We start from the raw sequence: 17,100 nt of genomic DNA, 5'->3' as shown, positions 1-17,100 counted from the left end.
CTTTTGTTTTTCGCGATCTCTGATTGGTTCAACCCATGAATCAACATCGTTCCCAGGGTCTCCCTGGAGCGAGCGAGTGTAGGCGCAGGAAGATGAGAGACCCTGGGAACGAGGGTTGCCCATGAATCAGCTTGGGTAGAGATACGCCCGAGGAGCACTAGTGACGAGTTTCCGAGTCGGGTGATTATTGGAAATTGTCGGTTATTCCAATATGGTGGAGTATTCTAGTAACAACTTTTGCTATTTAACAACAGTCAAGCGACGTGATTGAACCGGATTTGAACATTATTACATACTTTACATGTGAATGATACATTAGGAAATTTTGCTAAAAAATTTGTATGGCTGTTCCCCTCATCCTAGTCGATCTCAAGTTTCTTGTTCGATTCAGTGAGTTTTAGCTCAACAGACTTAACACCGTGGCCGCAAGGACCTACGCTTGCAACGGTAAGCAAAACTTATGAATAGTATATATATAAACTATAAAGCCGTTTTCATCATGCTACTGGTTAGAAAGATCTATTGTCTTGTACCTCTAGCCAGTAGGATTTCGGGAGGCTTAGAAAACACTACCGGCTAGAGGTACAGCTTGCATTTTTAGTCGACTTTGCCTAATTTTTATTACAGTTTGCTTCACATTTAACTTTTCTGCACTCCAAATCAGTCTTACACTCCTTGGAATCACTTTCTTCATAAATAAATTTGTATTTAGTTTTTGTTTTTTCGTCTTGTACCTCTCGCTGGTTGGATCTCAGGGGACTTAGAAAAGACTGCCGGCTTGAGGTACAGCTTGCATATTTAGTCGACTTTGCCCAATTTTTATTACAGTTTGCTTTAAATTTTACTTTTTGCCATTCCTTGTTAGTCCTGCACTACACTGGAATCACTGTTTTTAAGAATACATTTACATTTAGTTTTTTTTTTTTGTCTTGTACTCCTATCTGGTAGGATCTTAGGGGATTTAGAAAATACCTCTGGCTAGAGGTACAGGTTGCATATTTAGGCGACTTTGCTCAATTTTTCAGTATGGTTTGCTTCACATTTCACTTTTTTGCACTCTTACGAGCAGATCCATGCAAGAATCAAACAAAATCACAAATCTTTGGTAAAGCTGAAAAAAATAATATTGACCCTTCTTTTGCATATAGATAAGTATATGAATGCCATGAAGTTTTTTTCCTTAAAATATCTGTTAATTCCTGAGAAAAACGTAGGAAGCTGTTTTCAACTTAGGCATAATTTGGCAATCCAAAACATGTGCAAACAGGGTTGTTTATTTATTTATTTATTTATTTATTTATAACAACTTCATTTGCCTAAATAATAAGATAATAATAATAATAATAATAATAATACAGACAGATAACAATAGAAATAACATCGAGATGCAAAAAGGCAAAAAGGGTCAAGCCAGAGAGGAACTAAATTCTCATTGACGGCAGCCCCCAGAATAAAAGCAATATGCAATAAAAATAAAACTAAAATGTAAAGGTAAAAATTATTGAAAAAACAAGTTAATTGATAAATGGATATTGGTGCAATATTATTGATATTATTTAAAAATGTGTTCTTTCAGTTTTTTTTTAAACTTACTAGCAGAGCTAGAGCTAACTATGTCACTTCGCAAGTCATTCCAGATTTTTATATATTTATACCAAAAAGAGTTCTTGAGGATATTTGTTCGAGCATAAGGCGTCCAGATTTTGACATTGTTGGTAGATCTCGTCCGACTATTGGAGAAAGTTAAGTAATTACATAAGTCTACTCTTGAAAAACCATTAATGAATTTGAATAATTGCACTAAACTAAGAAATTCACGACGCGAGTTGAGTGTTGGCCAGCCAAGATACTTCAAACGTTCACTATAGTCGATAGAACTACCAAGGATCCACCTGGAAGCATTCCTTTGCACTCTTTCAAGCTTATCAGAAAGATATTGTTGATGTGGATTCCACACAGGACAGGCATACTCAACAATTGGCCGAACCATAGACTTGTATCCAATTGATATTGCTTCAGAGCTTTTCCCAAATGTGCGCTTTAGTAGGCCAAGTATCTTATTTGCTTTAGCAGCAACAGAGAGAACATGCGGTTTCCAAGATAAGTCAGATGATATAATGACTCCAAGATGTTTGTGTGTTTTAACCTGTTCCAGTGGGATTGAATTGATGTTGTACGAGCAAGGTGTTACAGATCTAGATCTCGTGATTTTCATACATTTGGATTTAGTTGCTTTAAGTTTCAAAAGCCACTTTTTACACCAGTCTACGATCTGAGACAAGCTTTCACACACAGGTTGATGAACAGATGATGGATGATCTGAGTTAAACAATAGAGTATCATCGGCAAACATTTCACTTGAACACGATAAGTTCTCAGGTATATCGTTGACATACAACAAGAACAACATTGGCCCAACAATACTTCCCTGAGGGACACCAGAGTAAACCATGGACCAGTCTGAGCTTTCACCTTCCAGAACAACACGTTGGAAACGATCTTGCAGGAAATCACCTAGCCACTCGAGAATCTGACCATTGATACCATATCGGCCAAGCTTAGAGATGAGATGTTTGTGTGGGACTGAGTCAAACGCTTTCTCAAAGTCCAAGAAGACGACATCTGATGTTTTGTTTTTATCTAAGGCTGATGCCCAGGAGTGAAATAGGCGAATAAGTTGGGATGTGCAGGAAAAACCAGCTCGAAAGCCATATTGATGAGGGCTTAACAAGTCATGATCTTCTAGATCAAGGGTTGAAATCATCATCGGAGACCCAGGGGCTGTGGGTCGATTTCAAGTTGGGGCATGAAGAGCCCCTGGGGACATTGTCTCACAAGACTAGTTCCAAATGGTCGCAGTCATTCTGCCATCTGATTGGTGCCAGAAAATCTTTATGTTCTGCCCAATCAGAGTGAAGTGTGTTGTAACTTGGACAAATACTAATTGCTCAGTTGCTCGCTATGTTTGTTTGGGACGTGCGAGGGAGGTCGTCCACGAACTTAAGCCGTATTGTGAACGACTTTACTACAAAGCGAAGATTAGATTTTAGCGCACACAGAAAGCAGAAAGCTACGTGGGCAAAAGCGTAAAAGTTGCTCGACATACCTGCGTGGCCCGTGCGACGAAATAACTTCACGGGATTGGCAAAGTTTCAGTCACAGCAAATTATGCAAAAAATCTAGAACGATTTAAGCTTAAATCTCATTTAACGCTTAAAGCGACAGATCAATGACTGCAACCATCGTGTTGTATACAAACCTCGCAAACTTTAAAACACGTTCTCTAGTGATACCTGCGAAAGTATTCAGTATAATTTCCGGGAAGATTTTCGCGGACAATCTGATCGATTTCTCTCACATTGTGTGTTGAGACTGAAACTTTTCACCTGAAGCAAATCTCCGTCACATGGCCCAAACAAATTAAACATAGCGAGCAACTGAGCTATTAGTCTATGTCCGTGTTGAAACACACAAAAGGACTCTAAAGTACACTTCACTCTGATTGGGCAGATAAACACAAAGATTTTCTGGCACCAATCAGATGGCAGAACGACTGTGACCGTTTGGAACTAGTCTTGTAAGACAATGTCCCCAGGGGCTCTTCATGCCCTAACTTGCAATCGACCCACAGTCCCTGGGTCTCTGAGGATGGGTTGAAATCGATTTTGATTCACTTGACTCACTTGTCAAGTCTACTGTGCTAGAAAAAGCTGTCATAGTTCCAATTTGTTGTATAACTTGTCATGGTCTAAATGCCATGATTTCATAAATTGTAGATTTATTTTAATGTTTAAGAGAAGTAAAGAACTTACAGCTCTCCCGTGCTTCATACAAAAGTAGGTGAAAAATAGTGATAATTTTGAGCGTGTGCCTTTGTTTAGAATTTTGTAAGATTAAGAATGACAATACCCAAGTTAACGATCTTTCAAGATATCTAAAGTTTACTTTGGGGAAATGAGTGTGGGATTTTTAAGAATTTGTTGAAAATTGTCAACAAAATACATAAAATCACACCCTGTTGTGTATGGGTAACCATTAGCAAAAACAAAATTGTTTTTGTTTAGAAATCCTGGCAACTCAAAAAGCATAAAGAACAATGCAACTATACTGACCTCAACTTGGATATTATATTCTCGAATTTTTAAAGTGCTTTATTTTTCTGATTGTTTAATTTCATTCGTAAGGTTTATCATTAACAGAGAAGCCTGCCGCTGCAGCCACAATCAAAACCAGCTTGGTTTTCGATGAATTCTTTGTAGCTCACTTTTCATATTTGTACTCTTTATACTGTTATTACAGTTTTTCCTGAAAATTCTGACAATAAAGAAAAATACACCTTGCTTGCAAAGCAATATAAAATTTGCATACCAGGCTGAGCAAGAGTTCATGACAGGGATGGGTACATTGTCATAGGGTGGATAAGGTATTCCCAGTGGCCAAGACTTGGTCTTTTTTGCCATATGTCTCTAGTCTTTTGTTTTTGACAATTGTTGTTCCAAAGTTTTCAATCAAATCAGTTCAAAACAGAATAGAGGTGTCGATGGTTTTAATTGACAGAACTACCTTACATGATTTGCATATCGCAACAATATAATACTGGTATCATAAATTTACGAACATGGACTGCCTACTATGCTCCCGAAAGAGCAAAAATTATATTATTAGTGATCTGAAGAGAAATCTGCTACCTCAAAGTAATGAGTTATAGAAAGAGATCACATACTTTCTTTCCCCCCACCCTATGAACAAATTCAACTGTCATGTAAGCTCATTTAGCCTCTGTGCAAATTTTTTTTAGAGATTCTATCGTAACAAATTTGCATACAACCTGTCAAACAACAGATAAATGATGAACAGGATCGACAACAGAAAACTCTGAACATAAACTTTAAATAGTCAGCTCGATCAGTTTTTTCAATGAATTTTGTCACAAAGGACACCGACACGTCATATCAAGGGCACAAGGAACACAAATTGCAAAGTTTAGACGTTTTCAGGAGCAGCCATTGTGATCAAACCATGACATAAAGTGACGGTGCAGATGTCATACTTACAGAGCCTGCAGAATGGAGAAAATGGAAAACAGAAAAACTTTGGACTCTTACGAACAGCTAAGAATATAATATTTGAGTTAAGGTTATTATATTTACTTTCAATTGCTATATGCATCAGAGTCGTGTAAATTTTTAATTATATCAATGTCTTGATGGTCACATGCACCTAACAAGAAGGCATGATTTTATGTCTTTCTTCACAGTTTTCAAAAACTTGCCAAAAATCCCAAATTCACTTCCCCAAAGTAAACTTTAAATATTTTGAAAGATCATCAACTCTAATGTTGTCTTTTGTAATCTTATGAAATTCTGAGCAAAGGCACACGCTCAAAATTATCGTTGTTCTTCCCCTACCATTTTATGCAACATGTGAGAGCCTTAAGCTTTTGACTTCTCTTGAATACTGAAATTAATCAAATTTTTATGAAATCACTGTGTTTAGACTATAACAAGTTGTCAACAACTTAGAACTATGGTAGCGTTTTCTAGCGCATTTGATTTGATACGCGATTCAAGTGTAGCATGATCATGACCTATTTTAAACCTGTTCAGTGTCACCAAATTGATCCTGGGACTGGAAATGAAACGTTTTATTTTTTTCAGAAATGAATAAATTTTCCAAGGAAAATCTACACACCAATTGTATACTTTCTAAAAGCTACCTGTATGCAAAAGAAAAGCGAATTTTAGTTTCTGAGCAGTCTTAACTTTGCCATGTAATGGTTGATTTTTGCACGGATTTGCACTAAATTAATCTTACACTCCTTTGAATTTTTTTTTCAGAATACATTTACATTTATTAATTTTTTTTTATTTGGTCTTGTAGGTCTCTAGCTGGTAGGATCTTTAGGGGCCGAGAAAATACAACCAGCTAGAGGTACACCTTGCATATTTAGTCGACTTCACCCATTTCTAACTACAGTTTGCTTCACATTTAACTTTTCTGCACTCCAAATCAGTCTTACACTCCTTTGAATCACTTTCTTAATTATTTAACTGTTTTTTAGTCTTGGACCTGTGGGTGGTAGGATCTTAGAGGACTTAGAAAATAATACCGGTTAGAGGTGCAGCTTGCATGTTTAGTCGACTTTGCACAATTTGTTGTATTGCAGTTTGCTTTGCATTCTACTTTTTTCCATTCCATGTTAGTCCCACACTAAACTGGAATAATTTTTTTCAAGAATATCTTCTTCTCCCTTGGTCATCTACCTCTAGCCCATATAATCTCGGAGTGGCTTGGAAAAAAACTACAGGCTAGAGGTACAGCTTGCATTTTTGGTGAATTTAGCTCATTTTATTTTATTTTTGATTCATGCAAAACCTTTTTACATTCTACATTAATTTAGTCTTATACAGTGTAACTGACGCAATATAGCAGTGTTTAAACTTTAATTTAGTTGTACACGCAGCCTCGTAACATCAGTGCACGACTTTTAATTTAGTTGCATGCGCGTATCGCAAGCACTCACGAAAGCGCTGCAACATCCCGCAAGCTGTTTAAAGGTTACGTTATTTTCTTTTGTCATCAGTTGACGCAAGATCTTTCAACTGAAAGTGAAGTTTTAGCTGCCATGCTCAAACCTTTTTAATTGTTCAAGTGATAGCGGCACCAAGGTAAATATTTTTACGCCTTTTAGTTTATTTAATCGAGCAATTTGTATCATTCTTTCTTTAATTGCGATTTCTCGTATTGTAAAGTAAGTTAAGACTTAAAATTTAATTTAAGCAAAAGTTGCTTGTTGTACCGTTAATTGTAAATTGTTATTTTTCCTTTGTCTTGTGACTTTTTGAGTTGCATGAAATGTATTTTCATCTGATTATTTACAGGATCTCATTTGTAATTTGTTTGTACTTTTATTTTAGTTCTCACGATGTTCATTTAAAAAAGTAAGAAGTTGAATAAACTACAGTTGTCAGTTTGTGAACGTTGTGATCACTGGAGCAATATACAGCTGTGGAGTCACTCCATAGATATATCTCAATGCTTTGCAGTCTTGTTCATCTGGCTAGTAGCATCTTGGATCCCTCAGAAAATACTTCCAGTCACAGGGGCTGCTTATGTATGTGAAGTAAACTTAAAATGATTGACAATATTATGTTCTAAATGAATTTAAGGTAAACAAATTCTGAATTAGTTTGATCTGTACTTTCTTTGGTTGTGGATTTATTTCAATACAAATTGAACCAGTTTTAGGTGAATTTGACTCAAAATTGATTTCAGACTTGAACGTGTCAACCAGATTTACTGAAGTTTGTCATGTAATATTCTGCATAAGTATGAGTGGAATTTCTCAGAATGAAATAGTCTCTATTTTCATGATATTTGTGTTTGATCAGAAGTATTGCTGACAATGCCCAACATTGATTGAAATACTAAATCAGCTATAGGTAGTTATAGTATAACATGATTTTAAGGGAAATTCCACATTGTGGACATTACATTCAGGAGCTTAAATTGTCATTTGATCTCTCTCTTAAGTGCTTAGAAATATAACTTAAGGATTATTTTTGTTTGGACCTAGAAACTAATGGTCCTCCCCCACATTTTTGTGAAAAAAGAAATTACTTAATATGTACTTTCCTTGCGAAGATATAACTCAAAAAATGTGTGTTGTGGACAATACAAAAAAATCAACCAATAATTCTAGTGATCATTTTTAATTCCATTTTCCTGTAAATTGTTAAAAGGTATAAACTTGTAAAATGGTTTAAAATGTTCCCTTAAGGTGAAAGTTTATAACTGTGTTGAAAAAAATCACCCAGAATAGCTTTGTGTGTTTGCAGTAAATAAAAACATGTGTTGTGGACATTAGGGGATATGGTAAACATAATGGTATTAGGGTATTGTATTGATATAACATGCAATTTTAAGGGCCTTATGTGTGAATGTAACACCTTATTGCTCTTTTGGAGCTTATAAGCTATCCCATAATATTTATGAATGTTAATTTTTTTATGATAATGACATGGCCAAAAAACTATAATTACTGCATTCTGTTATTTCAGTCTATTCAGGACAATTATTTTAATTATTAGACTTTTTGTTGTGTAGTAACGCTGAGTATTTTTTACGAGTTGTGCCGTATTTTGACGAGCCCGTAGGGCAAGTCAAAATACAAATAACGAGTAAAAATACTCAGCGATACTACTCAACAAAATGCCTTATAAGTTATTTATTATCCAACACGCCAAACTGTTATTTCAGTGCGGGCGAATTTTGCAAATGTTTATTTACGGGGAGTGCCTGACAGAAGTATGCGAAGCGGAACGGAATTGGCGCGTTGTTGTGCTGCTGTTTCTATTTTCTTCAGAAGAAAATTTCTGATCATCAAACTGTTTTTCTTCGTTCGATTCATCTAGTGAATTGGGATCTATATTTGCCAGTCATTCTGACTCTTCGTCTTCGGAAATATGATTCAAATTGTCCGCCATTTGTTTTTTTTTTTCGTAACTACAATCCAATTCTTCGCTTGTGCGATGCGAGAAAACCTGTTTAACCGGTACTGCAATAGACGAGTACAAATACCGCGTGATGTTTGTACTCGTCTATGGTGTAGTTGGATAATAAAGCATTTTATTGAGTATACACACCATTTTTAGCATGCTTTGTTATATGCTTATATTAAAAAATAAAGCAATTTCAAGGTAAACTTGGAACAGAAACAGCAAAAATACCTTTTTATAAAACCTTTTTTTAAAACCAGAGAAAACCCAATGATGAATTTAATTTAGAAAAATTTGAAATTGCCTTAGAAATTCTGAAATAAAGAAATTTTTTATTCTACATAGTGAGTGGTACATAGACAGGTAAAAATGAACGATATAATATCCCAACATTTCGGCGACTTCGGGGCATTTGATAATTTTATTTTCATTTATACCCTTGATAATGGCATCATGAAGTCGCCGAAACGTCGGGATTTTATATCGTTCGTTTTTACCTGTCTATGTATTACTAAATCTTTGTTAATAGTGAGTGGTGTTTTGAATTGAGATCATGCTCACTGATTGCATAAAGTAAGGAGCATGATGACTAATGAAGACTGCTGACCAGTTAATTGACATTCCCTCTTTCTAACATTATTAAGTACTAAAACTTAGTGAATTATCATAGCAAAAACAAGCACAGAAAGGTACGAAAAGTTTAAGGCAAGGCTAAAAGATGTGAAAAGGTACAATGTGTTGAAGAGCAAAGACAGACTGAGATAGAAAAAGAGCAGAAAGTGGAGGCACTGCTAAGCAAACTCATTGATTCTAAAGGAAGTTATCTCATTGGTCCTGATGACTTAAAGAGTTTGACAAATGTTGATGCCTTACAATCACGAAACAAGTGGCTCTCTAATTTTGTTATAGATGACTACATGAATTTGATCCAGTCTTTCAGCAACATCAAAGTAAGGGCTGTTTCATGGGAAAAATTTAAAAAGAGTACGAGCCATGCAGTTGCAGCACACCTTCAAGATGGTAAAATGTCAGCACTTTCTACATGCGATCTTGTGATAATTCCTTGCCACACATCGAGCATTGGTCTCTTCTTGTTGTTCTGCCAAAGAGTAAGATAGCTGCTGTGTTAGATAGTAAACCTGAAGGATTTGTAAAGCCTTCAACTCAAAACGTGATGAACAAGATAGGAGCTGTTCTAGCAGAGTCCAACTTCAATGTGGGGGACTGGACATTTGCATGTAATATGAAAGAAGAAGTTCCCCAGCAGACAAATGACTTTGATTGTGAACTACTTATACATCAATTGGCAGAGCACAGAGTGTAGAAAACCAGATGGTGACCTTTAGATATCTACACAGAGTAGGAGCTTTCAAATTTGACTTTCCCACATAGCCTGTCTCTTCAGTTTTCTTTGGTCCTTTGACCATTGAGAGTAAAGGTCCTCTTATTACTCCCTTTCAATGCAAAAAGACACAGAAAAGATCTTTAAATCAATTAAATAACTAAATTAGTTTCTACTTAATTGATTTAAGAGATCTTTTCTATGCTTGATCAAGCATGATTGTTTTGTGAATATGATTATGGCTAGTACATTAATTTTTTTTTGTAAGTCCATTAGTTAGAGCATTCTTTGTTTCCATGTTTTCAAAGTTGCAGTTTTTGTAGGCAAAGCAATTAAAGTTTACTCAAAATTATTGTTGAGTGTTATATGAACAATCAAACTATTTTTTTATAGGGAAAAGATTCCTAAATAAAGTTGAAGAAGTAGTATCTTGATTTCCATCATCAATTTGAAGAAAATGAGAAGAAAATCAAATCATTTTGTGAAAAAAGGATGCTGTAATGTCCACAACATAATGTTCACATCAAACTTTAGGTGAAATATCTGAATAACCAAAGTGAGATGCAAACAGCATTTTGATTCTAAAATGATCCTTGTATCAAACTAACAGAACACCATAAATAGCTTCTGAATTGAGCTTCTAGTTTTACTAGAAATTAAACTTAAAGGTGTAAACGTAGGGGACATCATGTAATATCCACAACAGAAGTTTGAAAATTTATTTTGAAGAAGAGATCAAGTATTTCTGAGATTTTTCTTTGACAGTTGAAAGGTACAGGTAATAGCTATAATTTCATGGCAAAATGAATGCCTTACGCCCCTTAGAGTTTTAATTGCAGAGTTAAAAATTGTAGGTGGAATTCCAGTTTTAATCGTAAGAGCAACATAAATTTTTGAGGGGCTGATATGGAATGGGCATGGCAAGTAGTGACAACATTTTAACAATTCCAATCAATATAGCTTTCAAGCTTTCAAAATACATTAAATCTACTAATATATTCCCAAAAATAAAAATATGATTTTTTCAGTGTCTCATGTGGAATTGTCCTTAATTCACCAAATTTATATTTCCCATTTGTATTTTCTGTGATATTTAACAACATGTATGATTGTATGAAAACCTTCAGGCAAGTTATTCTTGAAAATATAAAATGTTCTTTTACTATAGAATTTATACAATTACAAAAAATGAGACTAGGCTGTGTCTGTCTTATTTATGATATTTTTCAATTGCAATTGCCATTTAAAAATCAATAAAACATTCATATTTGAACAGCAACCAGAAACCCTTTACTTATTGCCCAAAATGACCAACTCTGAAAGGGTGAATCTTGACATGTGCTTTGTTTCATGGAGTGGTTTCTCTCTATGCAAATCAACTTGGGAGCCGTGGGAAAACATTTCCCTCTCTTTTATCCGGTATGACTGACTGATTGGTACTAATCTTCTGCCATTGATTTTTTCAGGATTCATATCATGGTAAACTACTTTATTTTAATTTTGAAAAGAACACTCAACCTTGCTACAATGTTAAATCAAAAATGCAGTTCTCTTTACTGAGTTTACTTATTAACTTTCTTTAATGTTACATTCAGGGAATTTAGGGCAGATAAGTTGGGCATATGATCAATTTATTCTGTGCCTCACTTTTTCAGCTACAGAATCAAGCTTATGAATGGCATCTTTTCTATTTACTGTTTAGTTCCATCAGAGTCCATTAAAGGCATAAAAAGCTATTGTGTCTTTTTTCATAACTGTTAACTCGCAATGGAGTTGAAATATTTACACTTAAGTTTTTTTTCTTTCTTTCAGGTTTTTTGAGAATCCATCTCCAGATGAAGTGATCAACTATGATCAATGTACATCTCCTAGAGTTGCCATTGAACAACATCTCAAATCCAACTCAAAGTAACCTGTAACTATAACATTCCACAGTGATGTCCACAAATTTATTTTAAAAAGGATAGAAATTGTCAGGGATGGTTGGCATTTGTGAACAAAGCTGACTTTCCTCACAAATATTTCCCATGCTTTTGGGACCACTGTGCAGACAGTCATGGCCAGGGAGTAAAAGTGTTCTATCCAATCAAGGTTAGACATTTTATCTCTTTGCCTCCAAGAAAATATAACATAGATGACCACACTATTTCCCTTAGAACTTTCCAGAAGTTTACCTTCAATTTATTAAAGTAGCTCTTGGAGATGACTCTTAGACTGTAAGTACTTTCCTCTGATTTTCTCAAGACGAGGCAGCCTTTTATTATGTTTCAATATTGTTATACATGCTGCATGTGGTTAGCATGTCACACATTCTTTTGCATAACCGATCTACTTTTCCCCTGAAGTGGAGAATGTATCAGTCCAGTTTTTTATCCAAAAAGATAGAAAGATATCTTAAAATTTAAATGGCACAATGTTCTGTCTAAGCAACAATATAGTTTTGGGGAAGTAATCAGACTTTATTTCTTCCAACAACCATTTTAAAGTAATCATCAACACTAGATGGCTAAAAAAAAAGAGATGAAATTGATTTACATGTCAGCAAATCCCTGCAGGAATAGAAAGAAATAAAAATTGTTAAATCCAAAAAATAAACAATAAAGCACAGAACTTAATAAGTGTCTCATGCCACAAAATACCCAAAAGAAGGTATTAATGTTAGTAATATCTGAAATACATTGATTGACAATAATGAACCTTCCACAATTCTTCCACAGTTTTAGCTGTGTTTTGCTGGATCAGGGCTTCTAGTTCGCCTGGCAAATTCTTCAAGAGTGTTTTCCTGTCATCCCCCATGAGGCTAGTTCATTCCCAAGTCCCAGATCCTTTTTTATCTGCATTCCTTTTCCCCCAGATTGAGAATGAAACACCACAGCTATCGATTGTCCGTATGAGCTTGTTCACAGGTGTACTTTTTTCTTGCCAGTGATCCAAGTCTCCTTATCATCCCACTGCATTGCATCTCGTACAATGTTATCTATTAAGATATCTGAAATGCGGAACGTTTATTTCCTTTTTCTGTTAGGTAGCGAGGACATTTGGAAAGCCTTGCTAAAATAGAAAACACTATAATTACAATATACAAAAAATCGCGCGTTTTTTTTTTTTCTCAACTTCGCACGCAATAGTAATAGTAATCAAAGTTTAATGTCTTTACGTGGGGCATGGTTACCCATATTGCCCGAGCCAGAGGCTCATGTATGAAACGCAAGACAACAACCCACCCATCCCACCCCAGAGGAGGACATCCATCACACGGTAATCTCGTGCGTGGGAAATTAACATCTCCTACCCCTAACCCTGCAGGAGACGGGACCTCCATTTATTCGTCCCTATCCGAGAAGACTAGAATATCTAAACCATTTCTTGATGTTATAGAAAGGCAGCATATTCTTCTCTAAGACCTTGAGTGTTGGTTCGGCGGGGGCTCGAACCCTCGACCTCCCGCACACCAGTCCAGCGCTCTATCCATTGAGCTAACCGGGAGGTGGTAATCTAGTTTCTAGTCTCCCCCCGTAAAAGAGCTCTGTTGGAAAGCCAGGAACATTTTCCTACAGGATAGTGACGATGTTTTCACCAAAATAATCCATTTTCTTTCGTGCAACCTTCGCGTATTGGCCAATATGACGCTTTTGTCAGAGTGTCTACAATTGCGTGATAAAGGTTCTAAAAGCCGAACCCAGTTCTTAACGAAAAACCCCATGTTTCACACAGAAGCAAACTAATTTGGAACTTATGGGTGACATGGCACTTGTGCACCTTAGTAAATTGAAAACAGAATCCGGGTCTGCGACGATTGTTGACTCAAAGGCCTTGAAAATGGTGTCCTAAAGTAGACCTTGAATGAATTCGGAAAACCGAACCGAGATTTAAAGTTTTCATGCCACACAACACTTCAGAACAATCCTCGAAGGGGTGGGATGAAAACAAGATACAATGTATCTTGTGATTTGGAAAAGGTTTCATTTTACGGATAAAAGATAAAACTATCGCCAATATATTTTCTGTAATGAAAGGCTCGATACTGAGCCCGAAAATTTTTGTTCCGAAAAGTGTGGCGAACACGGTATAAGGTTGGGGTGAACTCGATAGGGGGCGAAGGCGGTACAATTCGTCACGTTGCAACTGCGCATGTCGATTCTATTTTTCTGGCGATGAGGGACTTTGACAAACGTTTAAAACTTCTACTTTTGTTGGATGTCTCAAAAACCAGGAACGAAGAACGGGTTACAGAGGAACGGTGAATGAAGAACTAGGAACCAGGAACGAGGAACCGGGAACGAGGAACGGAAGAGGAGGAAGAGGGAACGGGGAACGGTTATTAATGAACGGGAAATTAGGAACAGAGAACGATAAACGGAGAATCGGGGAATCTGTTGCTCAGACCCTTTTTCCGTGTGGTCGTCCGTCATTTTAAAGTGTCATACGGATTACCGCTGTACTTTTGAACCCTATTCTCTTCTTCCAGGTTTCCTGTTCCCTGTTCCCCGTTCCCCGTTCTCCGTTCTCTGTTCTCCGTTCCCTGTTCTCCGTTCCCTGTTTCCCGTTCCCTGTTTCCCGTTCCCTGTTTCCCGTTCCCTATTTTCAGAATCTATACGAATGTAAAATCTCTTTCATAGCGGTTGGATTAATCAACACATCTTTGGTTTTGGCAATCAGCTTCTGCTGTTGTTCGGGATGAGTAAACTTAACTGCTCTTGCCAGTTAATGGGCTAATGAATTCGAAGCTTAAATAACCATTCTCTCCCTCCCCTTCCCTCAGAGCAACCCCGTGGCATTTTACAATCGTCTCTATCCGGGAAGAAGGGAATTTTAACCTTGCCTAGGTGGGAAGTGTTGAGCATAATTCACATGTTTTTAAACTTTTTATAGTGGAGGTGTTTCATGTTGAAGAGTCTGCTTTCGTGAGCGAATGGCTTGGAAGAAACTTTTCACATCGTAGAATGTTTATAAGCGAAAAGCCGAGCAGGAGCAGCAAAACTAAAATGCGACTGTGCTAAATTCTACAACATACGTTGATCACTCGAGGAATCCCTGAACAGAAAGTTATGCTTATGTGGGGCATTTGAACGCGATTTTGGCCCGCGAGAGGTGGAATTTGACCGAGCCAATCTTCAAAAGCTCAAATACTGGGAGGTCTGGGAGGGTTGCCCCAGAACGGATGTAGAAGTTTCCAATTGATCGACGCCAAATGAGTTCTTTTATAGCTGCGTTAAGCGTACATAAAAGAAACACTTACGCTAAAACCAGCCAATGAAACACACCAACGAGGCGTTGTAGTTTGAAATTGCATAGTTTTGCTGTTTTTTTGCCTATAATCTACAAAAGGACGCTCAAGAATGGTTATGAATACGGAGCTTTCGAAAACAGTTTTAAAAGTGTACAGGAGCCCATCAACATTGTTGATGATGGGCTCCTGAAGTGTATCGTTTTGAAAAAGCACCGGCTTTTACTCCGTCTTCTGCGAGGACAATTGAAAAAGGAGGTTCTCGAAAACGTCGACCGAAAAATGCGTCTCATACTCGCTCTCCTCTGCGTTTTCCAGTGTTTTGTTACTGTGGCTAATCGCAAATGCATCGATGTGGACAATCGACAGCAAAACGAAAACACTGAGTTTGGGTGAAAATATTAACCTCCCTTCACTGACATTTTTGAAAACGCCCTAGTGTGGTGGTGGCCCGCGAGCAGCCGGCAGCTATCTCTGGTTCTTTTTAACATCTATTAGGTATCTGAAAAGTGGAAAGCTGTCGGGAGTTTCGTGTAAGTTTTATAACTAGTAGCTTCATTCCAGCTCGGATCGAAATCCGCCAATCACAAAATTCATGTTGACCTCGTAACCTTTGGAGTTCAACTTCCAGAGGTAACCAATCAGAGTACAAGGAGTTTGATCCCTTAGTGAAATCTGATACATCGTCAGTGCAGCTATAAAATTGGCGCCCGAGCAATTGCACGTTGCGAAATTGTGACTTACGGTGTAGCTCTGTAGGTTGTAGTTTATCGAAGAGTGTGGTTTAGCAGAGGGTGAATCTTTGTCCGAATCATGACAAAATTACGTAAATCTTCTCGCGGTGTTTCAGCAGAGAAGAAAGCTGGTACAATGAAATCTGGTGTTGCAGTTGACAAGAAGAAAAGGAAGGTCAAGAGAAGGGAAAGTTATTCGCTGTACATCTACAAAGTGTTGAAGCAAGTTCATCCTGATACTGGAATCACAACCAAAGCCATGGGCATCATGAACTCCTTCGTTAGCGACATCTTTGAGCGCATAGCTATGGAGGCATCTCGCTTGACAAAGTACGCCAAGAAGTCGACAGTGAGCTCTCGCGAAATCCAAACTGCTGTACGCCTACTTTTGCCAGGTGAACTTGCGAAGCACGCTGTCAGCGAAGGTACGAAGGCTGTTACCAAATACACAAGCAGCAAATGAATGATAAGTACGATATTTTCGGTAAAAGCAAGAGACTTTTTAAAGGCACTATAACTTTGGTATAACTCCCTGATCAACCAGTTTACAGATGTTGTTGTTTACTTTGTTGTTATCGAACCCGAGGTTGAATTTAATCAAATTATCCAACATGTTGGGACGACAGGAATGCCGAGACAACTTCCGGACAAGTTTTTAAACTATACTGAAACAACTTTGTGTGAATATGGCACTTCTCATTGTAATTTTGTGAATATCGGTTGAAATAACCTGCCTTTCATCAACGGAGGATGTCGACTTTAGATTAGCTCCTGTTGTCATGTTATCTTTGCTTTGATTATATTAAAAGAGAAAGGTGTTTCAGTCGGAAAATTTTCTCTTAACGTGTCTCTAACTTGTGACATGAATGCCTTGCAACGCTCACTGTGTTCCAGAGTTTGGGACAATGTTACGAAAGGTGCACAAATTGCTTAAGCCGACGCTCTGCAAATATGTTTGTTTACAGTGTTATTTGCTGCGAAGCAGAAACGGGAAGCGAGGATTTCCTGCCTTCCTCCCGAAACAGCCTTCTTGAAAATCGAAAAGTAAAACCCGATTTTCTTTTATATACTTTTTCAGATCCATGTATATTTTTTAGATCACCTCGCAAATAATATAGGACGCGAAGGCAACGGGCGAGCGATCCTCTCCCGAGTTCGTCCCGCGTGGTATTTCCTCGGGTGGGAATAAAGCTGAGAACTGAGACCCGTTCAAGACTTATACGTGGTATTTCATACATTTTGCTGATCCTTACAAACAAACGAAAAATTCGGGGAAATTTTGGATAACGGCCGAAACAT

At 37.1% G+C, this 17,100-nt stretch overlaps 1 long non-coding RNA gene and 1 pseudogene across 1 annotated transcript; both read left to right on the top strand.

Annotated features, from left to right (window-relative positions):
- The first annotated feature begins 187 nt into the window (after positions 1-187).
- LOC148724710 (uncharacterized) lies at positions 188-12,458 on the top strand. The gene is made up of 4 exons (XR_015990462.1): positions 188-447; positions 5,881-5,931; positions 6,918-10,967; positions 11,653-12,458. It is a non-coding gene; the product is annotated as an uncharacterized LOC148724710 (long non-coding RNA).
- Positions 12,459-15,661: 3,203 nt separating this feature from the next.
- On the top strand, positions 15,662-16,923 carry LOC148724709 (histone H2B.1 pseudogene; annotated as a pseudogene).
- Positions 16,924-17,100: the final 177 nt, after the last annotated feature.

Source organism: Stylophora pistillata, chromosome 8 (genome assembly GCF_964205215.1).
Source record: "Stylophora pistillata chromosome 8, jaStyPist1.2, whole genome shotgun sequence".
Lineage (NCBI taxonomy): Eukaryota > Metazoa > Cnidaria > Anthozoa > Scleractinia > Pocilloporidae > Stylophora > Stylophora pistillata.
The sequence above is the reverse complement of the archived record's forward strand: the minus strand, read 5'-3'. Positions and strand labels throughout refer to the sequence as shown.